This window comes from Saccopteryx leptura, chromosome 2, assembly GCF_036850995.1.
Source record: "Saccopteryx leptura isolate mSacLep1 chromosome 2, mSacLep1_pri_phased_curated, whole genome shotgun sequence".
Taxonomy (NCBI): domain Eukaryota; kingdom Metazoa; phylum Chordata; class Mammalia; order Chiroptera; family Emballonuridae; genus Saccopteryx; species Saccopteryx leptura.
The window spans coordinates 178,123,328-178,135,410 of NC_089504.1; the positions used below are offsets into that span (position 1 = coordinate 178,123,328).

Consider the following 12,083-nt stretch of genomic DNA (forward strand, 5'->3'; position numbering starts at 1 on the left):
AGCATTCTTTGTCATTCAAATTACACAGACAGCCCACCAAACTGCTGACTGGAAGGGACCTAAAATACCACCACTAGAGCCAGTGGTGGCTATGCTCAAATTTGGATGGGTTCATGTAGCTCACATGGGTTATGCACATTTAAGTACCTGGTCATCCTAAACAAAACTAACTCAATTGTACAAAGAATATGGGATGGCATTACTGGAACTGTGTATTCATTCTGTCACACTAAAAGAGAGTGACTGCTTTGACAATGACTGGTCATGCCTTCCAGGAATTTACCGGGTGGACCAGAATGAGACTTAATGTTTATATTATACAACACAAATATTTGGCCATGGCTTCCACCTGGGTGGTTGGGCTGTACCCTGGGTACTCCCTGGGCACAAGGGAAAATCTGCCCCACAGTTACAAAATTCGCTAACCTCCCTCTCCTCAAGACTAGATGGGCCTTTTCTGTTTTACACTAGTACAATCATTTGGCCACTGTCTTTGTCCCCTCTGTCAGCCTGGAGGATGGTATAGAAAAAAATAGAAGCCCTTACAAAATTCACCCAGCAAGGCTTAAATGATGGCCAATGAAGGCCTTACTGAACAATAAACTATCTCTAATGAGAAAAGCTGTCCTCCAAAATAAAATGGCCATGGACATAATCACTGCCTTATAATCAGGCACCTGTGCCATTATCCAAACAGGATGCTGTGTCTTCACACCTGATGAGTCTGCTAATGCATCAGCTTTATTAAATCACTCGAGGACACAAGTGAATCATCCAAACCTCAGCCTACAGAGTCTTAGTAAATCAGTGGTTCAAATCATGGGGGGCTCTTGGCAGAAAGAAAAATTGTTCCTTATTTTGGGAATCCTTGTCTTAGTCTGTGTTTTTTCTTGCATGTGCCTATACTGCCACTGTGATATCTGCCTCCAGTGCAGATGCCGCATGAGCCAGCTCCATGCTTGTGAAACCCCTTGCTGGCTGCTCAGGGGCATACTGTGGAACAGGGGGACTTGTAAGATTGTAGAGCCAGTCAGAAGCAGTGGAGTGTTGGAGAAGGTCATCGAAAGGATGTGACCTCCAGTTGACCTGCAAGAAGGACCTGTGTAATCTGAAGTTCCTTATGCCTCCCTTGTCCCTGGAATGCACATTTCATCCATATAGCCTGAACCATTTCAAGGATGAAACCTTGTGAGAGTAAGGTGTTACTGAGACCACCTGGACGGTATGGGTGATTAAACCTTGTTAAAGCCTCTATACAGGGGTGGGCAAAAGTAGGTTACAGATGTAATACAAATGAGTGATACAATAAATAGTAATACAAGAATACTAACAACTGTAAGCCTACTTTTGCCTACTCCTGTATCAACTTTTAAGTGCCTTCATCTTGTGGCACCAGAGACAAACCTCATGAACAAGATCCTTTGTTTCCTGACCAGGCAGTTGTCAGTGGATAGAGCATCAACCTGAGATGCTGAGGACCCAGGTGCAAAACCCTGAGGTCACTGGCTTGAGCATGGTGTCATAGACATGACCCATAGGTTACTGGCCTGAGCACAAGGCCACGGACTTGAGCAAGGGGTCACTGGCTCAGCTGGAGCCCCTTGGTCAAGGTACATATGAGAAAACAATCAACCTGCCATTCTCTTTCTTCTGTCTCTCCTTGCACTCCCTGCTTGATGGCTAGTTTTTGAACCAAGCTAACATTCTTCGGGGCTGGATCCAGCGTGTTCTCTTCGGCCCTTGCTCCTAGTGGGACTTGGTTCCCAGGCCCACAGTGCAGGGCACAAGTTTCATGAGCACATAACTCCAGTGGTGTGTGGCTGCTCTGGTCCAGCTCCTTTACTGAATGGCTCTTCCAATGCTTGGCTCTTGCAATTCAAGGCAACCCATGGCAATCCACATCAAGCAGTTTCCCCTGAGAACTCCTTCTGTAGGTTTGCTGCCAGTTCCAAGACATGGTGCCTCTCTGAATGGGTTTCTCTGGCTCCCCAGAAGGGAGATTTCCAACAAATTCCAAAAGCTATGGTACCTCAGCAATGACTATCTAGTGAGCTATGGCTGTCCTGTCTCCCACAGGTAGGGAGCTCAGTCCTAAGAGGTGGAGTGCTCTTCTTTGGGCACAATGTGTCACCCCTCAGGGTAGAAGCTGCTCCTTACATTAGCAATTCCTATGTTGTTTAGAGTCTTTTTGACTCTCATGCATCACTCCTCAAATCTGTTACAGTTAAACTTTCCCTGTTAAAATGACTGTGTGGGACCAGGCCTCAGTGGTAGAGCGTCGCCCCAGCATGTGGAAGTCCCTGGTTTGATTCCCAGCCAGGGCACACAGAAAAAGCACCCATCTGCTTCTCCACCCTCCCCCCTCTCCTTCCTCACTGTCTCTCTCTTCTCCTCCCACAGCCAAGGCTCCATTAGAGCAAAGTTGTTCTGGGCACTGAGGATGGCTCCATGGCCTCCGCCTCAGGTGCTAGAATGGCTCTGGCTGCAACAGAGCAACACCTCAGATGGGCAGAGCATCACCCCCTGGTGAGCATGCTGGGTGGATCCTGGTCAGGAGCATGTGGGAGTCTGTCTGACTGCCTCCCAGCTTCTAACTTCAGAAAAATAAAAAAATAAAATAAAATAAATGACTGTGTGGATTCTGTGTCCTGGTTGGACACTGAGGCAGCTGAGTAGCAATGATGTGGGAGTTAGACAACGCCTAGATGTTGCAGAAATATCTGGTCACCTAGGAAGTATACAGATAGGCTTTGAGAGCTGTCAGGAAAGAATGTCCTGATATTTGTTAGATTTTGGAATAGAAAGATGACTCAAGGGAAGGATGAATTCTTAGGTGGGGGCACCACCTAGGAAACAAAGAGGCCACACCCAGTGGACTTCAATGGCCAAAACCTTCTTTTACACAGACAGAATGAGAAGGCAGAAAAATGCAACACAAATAAATCAAGAGAAATCCCCAGAAAAGGATCTGAATGAGGCAGGTATAACCAAATTACCAGATGCAGAGTTTAAAATAATGATTGTGCCTGACAAGGTGGTGACATAATGGATAGAACATCAGCCTGGAATGCAGAGGACCCAGATTCGAGACCCAGAGGTCGCCAGTTTGAGCGCAGGGCTCATCTGGTTTGAGCAAAGATCACCAGCTTGGACCCAAGGCACTGGCTCAAGCAAGGGGTTACTTGGTCTGCTGAAAGCCCACAGTCAAGGCACATCTGAGAAAGCAATCAATGAACAACTAAGGTGTTGCAACAAAAAACTAATAATTGATACTTCTCATCTCTCTCCATTCCTGTCTGTCTGTCCCTATCTATCCCTCTCTCTTACTCTCTCTGTCTCTGTAAAAAAAATTTTTTTAATTAAAAAAATAAAATAACGATTGTTAGGATGCTCAAAGATATTAGAACACAATAGATGGTCATTATGAACACCTAAATAAAGAGATAGCAAATATAAAAAAAGACATTGAAATAATAAAAAAAAATCAGTCAGAAATGACAATTACAATATCAGAAATGAAGAACACAATGGAAGGAATTAAAAGCAGGATGGATAAGCTGAGAATCGAATCAGTGAGTTAGAGGACAAGATAAATGAAGGCATGGAAGCAGAGCAGAAAAAAGAAAAGAAACTCAAAAAGTCTGAGGAAACACTAAGAGAGCTCTGTGACAACATGAAGAGAAATAACATCCTCATCATAGCGGTTCCTGAAGAAGAAGAGAAAGAACAAGGGATAGAGACTTTGTTCAATCATATCATAGATGAAAACTTCCCTCAATTAAGGCAGGAAAACATCTCACAAGTTCAAGAAGCACAGAGAACTCCATTAAGGAGAAACTCAAAGAAATCTACACTAAGACACATCATAATTAAAATACCAAAGCTAAGTGATAAAGAGAAAATATTAAAAGCTGCTAGAGAAAAAAAGACTATTACCTACAAAGGAGCCCCCATAAAGATGACTTCTGAATTCTCAATAGAAACACTTGAGGCCAGAAGGGAATGGCAAGAAATATTCAAAGTAATGCAGAACGAGAACATACAACCAAGACTACTTTATCCAGCAAGGCTACTGTTTAAAATTGAAAGAGAAATAAAAAGCTTTCCAGACAAAAAAAAAAACTCAAGGAATTCACTACAACCAAACCAATGCTGCAAGAAATGCTAAGGGGCCTGTTGTAAACAGATCAAAGGAGAAAAAGAATATAGCAAAAAAGGAATACAGTTTTAAAGAATAAATTGGCAATAAACAATTACATATCAATAATAAACTTAAATGTAAATGGATTAAATAAGGTAGACATAGGGTAGCTGGGTGGATAAGAAAACAGGACCCATACATATGCTGTCTACAAGAGACACAACAGGGACTCTTCAACCAAGGAACACTGAAGAAGCCACACCGAGACTGGTAGTACAAGCGGAAACGCGGAAACATGAAGAGGGCTGCCCAGCTCCCCGGAGCAAATGGCAGCAGGGAGAGACTCGCGTGGCAGGAAGTGAGTTTAGCAGAGGGGAAAGGGTCCTGAGCCCCAGGAACAAAGCCCCAGCCTGAAGCCCCAGAGCCCAGAAGAGGCGTAAGGACAGTATTTAGCTGGAAACAAGTCAGGATACCATTTGTGAGAAAGAGTCTGATTTCTCAGACCAGGATCCTTCTTAAAGGGACCGTGCAGAACATCTCTCTCACAACCACTCACCAGGGGCTCCTGGGGATGGGGGGAGAGAGGAGAGGACCAGAGTAACAGATAGAGAGTGTAATCTAGGAGGCACAGGGAGAAACATTTTGGGAGATAGCCACCCTAACCCCTGGGAGGAGTCACTCCCCAAAGCTGAAGTGAATATTTCCCCCGGAAACAGCAGTACTAGCAAAGGGAAGCAGGAGAGCAGCCAAACAAGCTCCCCCATGGCATTCAGAGGAGTCGCATAGAAGGAGGAAGCTCGTGGGTCTACAGTAGTGAGTCTTAGGGTCCGAGCTGCAATGCCCCCACCCACATGGCTGAGGGCGCACCAGAGGGCGGGCAGCAGCGGGAGACAAAAGCGCGATTCTGCTGGCAAAAGCGGAAGCCAGGTGGCCACCACTGGGCTCAGGTGTGAGCTCAATCTTGCCCGGCTGGGGAGAAGGGGGTGTGCAAAAGTGGTCAAGCTGAGCTGCTGGCAGCCTCTAATCCAGCCTGTGGGAGAAGGGTGGGAACCCCAGAAAGGGTGAAGACCAGCCCCTGAGCAAAGGCAGAGGAGCAGACCCTTGCCCCACCCGTACAACCGAGGCTTGCGGTCTGACTTGGTAGCTGGCTTCTCCCGTGGCAGTGAAGCCAAAAGCCCAGAAGAGGCGGGGTTCCACTACTGAGGTGAGCTTGGGCATGCAGTCCTGCCCGGGGATAGAGCCAAGGCTAGGAGCCATTCCATGACTGGGCTCCTCCTGCAAGGGCAGAGCAAAAACACAGAAACAGGCGAAGACCCGCAGCGGAGCAAAGGTGCTCACCAGTGCCCTCATGACCGAGAATAACGTCACACGTGGGGGCGGGGCAAAGGCCAAGGCCACCAATTCTTGTGCACCCGAGCACGTGATCACAGCCAATCCTGTGAACAGAAAATGCAAAGACAGAGAAATACAACACAAATAAACCAAGAGAAATCCCCAGAAAAGGACCTAAGTGAATCAAATATAACCAAATTACCAGATGCATAGTTTAAAATAATGATTGTTAGAATGCTCAAACATATTAGAACAACCATAGATGGCCATTATGAAAACCTAAATAAAGAGATAACAAATATAAAAAAAGGACATTGAAATAATAAAAAAGAATTAGTCAGAAGTGACAAATACAATATCTGAAATAAAGAATACAATAAAAAGAATTAAAAGCAGGATGGATGAAGCACAGAATCTAATCACTGAGTTAGAGGACATGATAAATAAAGGCATGGAAGCAGAGCAGAAAAAAGAAAAGAGACTCAAAAAGTCTGAGGAAACTCTAAGAGAGTTCTGTGACAACAGGAAGAGAAATAACATCCACATCATAGGGATTCCTGAAGAAGAAGAGAAAGAACAAGGGATAGAGACTTTGTTCAAACAGATTATAGCGGAAAACTTCCCCCAATTAAGGAAGGAAAACATTTCACATGTTCAGGAAGAAGAGAAAACTCCATTAAGGAGAAACCCAAAGAAACCAAAACCAAGACACATCATAATTAACATACCAAAGCTAAATAATAAAGAGAAAATATTAAAAGCTGCTAGCCAGAGTAATGGCGGGGTAGGAAGCGATACCGATAAATCTCCCCCAAAACTCAACAAGATCTTCAACCAGAAACAGAAACACCTATACTTGGAGCCTCCAGATGCTGCACAATACACCCGAAGTTATGGCCAAGTGAAAAATTGGCTAAATATATAACCAAACCCTGAAGGAAATAGGGAGTAAGAAATGCTCCGCCTTCCTCACTAACCTAAACAGGGCGGCTTTCTCTGGTAACTGTGAATATAGAAACTGAGGCAGGCAAAGGGGGTGAATAGATCCAGGCCGCAGCACAAAAGGCAGAAACAGGCTGTGGCACGGAGATCCAAGCCGAGGAAAAACTGATCCTGTGGCAACCCGGGCAATACAACCTAACACTCGTGCCAAACCCAAACAAAGAAAGACAAGCGGGGCAGCCATTTTACCCGATCTCCTGGTCGGTGCGCAGTTAGTGGGCGAGAGATTTCTTCCTAAGCCCCGGGAGTGGGTGCCCGTTTTACCCCACAGAGAGGCAGAGTCAGAGGCCTTTCTGTAGGCCGAAAGCAGAATCTCTGGGCAGCCCCAGTGCCCTGGGAAAGCCGCGCACGAAAGGGAGCGAGAACTAATAATAACAGTGGAAATTTTCCGAGCTGGTGGGGGTTTCACTCAGAGGGAAACGCGGCCGGCCACATATCCTGCTCTGCATGCACAGATAGGGAGTGAGAGATCCCTCCGAGTGACTCGGCAGTGCGCGCCCGTGTTACCGCACAAAGGGGCAGAGTCAGGGGCCTTTGTGTAGACCAAAGTGGAATCTTGGGTTGCCCCAGCACATTGCAAGAGCCGTGCACGGGGATGAAGCGAGAGCCAACTCCAACGCTGCAACTTTTCCATGCGGTTGGGGTTTCACTCAGAGCATGAGACTGCTGGCCGGATATCCTGGTCTGCATGCGCAGACAGTGAGTGAGAGCTTCCTCCAAGCGCCCCGGAAGAGGGCGCCCTCCTGTGTTACCGGACAGAGTGGAAGAGCCAGAGGTCTTTGAGTGGGCGGAAACAACGCCTGATTATGCTAGCAGCTCCGACTGACTGAGCCTTACCCAGAGCCCTGTGCTGAGTGGGAATAGAGTGGGGAGTTGCCAGTTCTTTGAGCCTCTTACTATCCAGGCAGAGGCAGCAGCAACCCCATAGCTGGATTATCAGGCTACTAATTGAGGAAGGAAAGACTAGGAGAAAGGCTCCAGGAACACGGACTCTCTCACTGTCGGAGCCCATAAATGCTAATGAGCCTCGACTGCCAACGAGACTAAAGCACAATACATGACATTGCCATAGAGACTTATCAACTGCAAACCTCTACCTGAGTGTGCCAAATGGGCAGAAACCGGGATACAGAGTCACCGATCAGGAAGAGGGAGAGAAAAGAAAAAGCAAGAAGATAACCTCTCAAAATCAACAATAATCTGCAGACTTTATAACCTATCCCATTTTATTATATTTGTTCGTTTGTTTCTCTTATCTTTATTCTTGATATTTTTTTTCCTCCTCCAATTTGGCCGATTAACTCGCTGCCGGTCTTACTCTCTCCTCTCCTTGAACTACACTACCCATAAGTGTTACATACCCCATTATCTTTTCTCTCCTCTTCCTTTCTCTCTATGAGGGTTGCACTCCAAAACCCTTAACTCTCTCTCTCTCTCTCTCTCTCTCTCTCCTTTCTTATTTTCTTCTTTTACTAGTTTCCTCTTTTTTCTCTCTCTCTCTCTTTCTTTTCTCCCTCTATATTAGTTTCTTCCTTTCTCCTTTACATATCCTCTCATTCAAACCTCAATAACAAACAAATTATCTTATCTGGGACTGAAACTTATGTTTGTGGCATTTTTGGGGGGGTTTTAATTCACCTTTTTAACTCACTAGCAGTGCTCCCATCCCTGGCTCTCCATTTTATCTAGTTCTTGTTTCACTTAACACAATAGTAATTTTTTAATTTGTCCCCCCATTTTTCTGTTTTCCTCTTATTCCTCTCATCAAAACCCTTAGACAACCAACACCTAAAAGCAAATCATTTTATTCTTTACCCAAATTTTTTCCTTATTTGCTTTTTGTGGGTACTTACACCCCCCCTTTTTTTTTTCTTTTCTTTTTTTTTTTTTTTCTTTTTTTTTTTTTGCCCCTTTATTACTTTTCCCCAATACAGGCCCTCCATCACAGGCATTGTTTGTTATAATTCACAGTTCACCACAAGATTTTCTCAAGAAAGAGGAGAGAAGAGAGGAGAGGAAAAAAAAGGGGGGGGGGAATAATTTCCTTTTTTAAAAATTTTTATTTTATTTTATTTTATTTATTTCATTATTAATTTTTTAAAAAGAACAACTCTTTTCGATTTTTTATTTTTTTAACTTTTTATTCTTTATTAAATCTTATTAATACTATCAACAAAACCACCCTCAGATGCCATTAAGGAAGAGAAAATCGAATATCATGGATACAAAAGAAAGAGAGGTAACACAGCTAGATGAGGAAAAATCTATGGAGAAAAAATTTAATATATTGGAAACCTTGGAGCTAAATGACAGAGAATTCAAGATAGAAATCCTAAAAATCCTCCGAGATATACAAGAAAACAAAGAAAGGCAATTTAGGGAGCTCAGAAAACAACTCAATGAACACAAAGAATATATGTCCAAGGAAATTGAAACTATAAAAACAAATCAAACAGAGATGAAAAACTCAATTCACAAGCTGAAAAACGAAGTAACAAGCTTAGCTAATAGAACAGGTCAGATAGAAGAGAGGATTAGTGAAATAGAAGACAAGCAACTTGAGGCACAACAGAGAGAAGAAGAAAGAGACTCAAAAATTTAAAAAAAATGAGATAGCTCTACAAGAATTATCTGACTCCATCAAAAATAATAACATAAGAATAATAGGTATATCAGAGGGAGAAGAGAGAGAAAATGGAATGGAGAACATACTCAAACAAATAATAGATGAGAATTCCCAAGCCTGTGGAAAGAACTAAAGCCTCAAGTTCAAGAAGCAAACAGAACTCTGAGTTTTCTTAACCCCAAAAAACCTACTCCAAGGCATATCACAATGAAATTGACACAAACCAACAACAACAAAAAAATTCTCAAGGCAGCCAGGGAAAAGAAGAATACAACATATAAAGGAAGAACCATTAGATTATCATCAGATTTCTCAGCAGAAACTCTACAAGCTAGAAGAGAGTGGATCCCAATATTTAAAGTCCTGAAAGAGAAGAACTTTCAGCCACAAATACTATACCCATCAAAGCTATCCTTCAAATATGAAGGAGAAATAAAAACATTCACAGATACAGAAAAGATGAGGGAATTTATCATCAGAAAACGCCCACTCCAGGAATTACTAAAGGGGGTTCTCCAATCAGATAAAAAGAACAAAAAAAAAAAGAGCCACAAGTAAAATCTCCAAGAAGAACACAATAAAACCAAGTTTAAACTGTGCAACAACAAAAAGAAAGGGGGGGAGAAGATGGAGATTAACAGTAGCAAAGGACGATGGAGTTCAAAAGTACTCACAAAATAGTTCGCTACAATGAACAGGGTAGGGACACTTTCCATTACTCAAAGGTAACCACCATTGAAAAAACCACCACAGAAGCACATGAGATAAAAGAGATAGCAACAGAGGAAAGATGGATGGAATACAACCAAATAAAAACAAAAGATAAAGAAACGAAAGAGAAGGATCGAACAAGACACAAAACTAACAGAAAGCAAAATATAAAATGGCAATAGGGAACTCACAAGTGTCAATAATTACACTAAATGTAAATGGATTAAACTCACCAATAAAAAGGCACAGAGTAGCAGAATGGATTAAAAAAGAAAATCCAACTGTATGCTGCCTACAGGAAACTCATCTAAGTAACAAGGATAAAAAAAAATTCAAAGGGAAAGGCTGGAAAACGATACTCCAAGCAAATTACATCCCAAGAAAAGCAGGTGTAGCAATACTCATATCGGATAATGCTGACTACAAGACAGGAAAAGTACTCAGAGACAAAAATGGCCATTTCATAATGGCTAAGGGGACACTGAAGCAAGAAGACATAACAATCCTTAATATATATGCACCAAACCAAGGAGCACCAAAATATATGACAGCTACTTATTGATCTTAATACAAAAACTGACAAAAATACAATCATACTTGGAGACCTCGATACACAACTGACGGCTCTAGATCGGTCATCCAAACAGAGAATCAACAAAGATATAGTGGCCTTAAACAAAACACTAGAGCACCTGGATATGATAGACATCTACAGGACATTTCATCCCAAAGTGACTGAGTATACATTTTTCTCCAGTGTACATGGATCATTCTCAAGAATTGACCATATGTTGGGCCACAAAAACAACATCAGCAAATTCAGAAAAACTGAAGTTGTGTCAAGAATATTTTCTGATCATAAAGCCTTGAAACTAGAATTCAACTACAAAAAAGAGAAAAAAAATAACACAAAAATGTGGAAACTAAGCAACATACTTTTAAAAAATGAATGGATCAAAGAAGAAATAACTGCAGAGACCAAAAGATATATACACACTAATGAAAATGACAGTACGACATATCAGAATCTAAGAGATGCAGCAAAACCAGTGTTAAGAGGGAAGTTCTTATCACTTCAGGCATATATGAACAAACAAGAGAGAGCCCAAGTGAACCACTTAACTTCCCACCTTAAGGAACTAGAAAAAGAAGAACAAAGACAACCCAAAACCAGCCAAAGAAAGGAGATAATGAAAATCCGAGCAGAAATAAATGAAATAGAGAACAGAAAAACTATAGAAAAAATTAATAGAACAAGGAGCTGGTTCTTTGAAAAGATCAACAAAATTGACAAACCCTTGGCAAGACTTACCAAGGAAAAAAGAGAAAGAACTCATATAAACAACATCCAAAAAGAAAGAGGAGAAATCACCACGGACACCGTAGATATACAAAGAATTATTGTAGAATACTATGAAAAACTTTATGCCACTAAATTCAACAACCTAGAAGAAATGGATAAATTCCTAGAACAATACAACCTTCCTAGACTGAGTCAAGAAGAAGCAGAAAGCCTAAACAGACCTATCAGTAGAGAAGAAATAGAAAAAAACATTAAAAACCTCCCCAAAAATAAAAGTCCAGGCCCTGACGGCTATACCAGCGAATTTTATCAAACATTCAAATAAGACTTGGTTCCTATTCTACTGAAAGTCTTCCAAAAAATTGAAAAAGAAGCAATACTTCCAAACACATTTTATGAGGCCAACATAACCCTCATACCAAAACCAGGCAAGGATGGCACAAAAAAAGAAAACTATAGACCAATATCCCTAATGAACACAGATGCTAAAATACTAAACAAAATACTAGCAAATTGAATACAACAACATATTAAAAAAATAATACATCATGATCAAGTGGGATTCATCCCAGAATCTCAAGGATGGTTCAACATATGTAAAACGGTTAACGTAATACACCATATCAACAAAAAAAAGAACAAAATCCACATGATCTTATCAATAGACTGAGAAAAGGCTTTTGATAAAATACAACACAATTTTATGTTTAAGACTCTCAACAAAATGGGTATAGAAGGAAAATATCTCAACATGATAAAGGTCATATATGATAAACCATCAGCTAACATCATATTAAATGGCACTAAACTGAAGGCTTTCCCCCTTAAATCAGAAACAGGACAGGGTTGTCCACTCTCTCCACTCTTATTTAATGTGGTACTAGAGGTTCTAGCCAGAGCAATCAGACAAGACAAAGAAATAAAAGGCATCCATATCGGAAAAGAAGAAGTAAAGGTATCACTTTTTG

The 12,083-nt window shown here is 41.9% G+C and overlaps 1 pseudogene; it reads left to right on the plus strand.

Moving 5' to 3' along the window:
* Positions 1 to 7,132: 7,132 nt before the first annotated feature.
* Positions 7,133 to 12,083, plus strand: part of LOC136391702 (lactosylceramide 1,3-N-acetyl-beta-D-glucosaminyltransferase-like) — a 109,369-nt pseudogene continuing 104,418 nt past the window's right edge.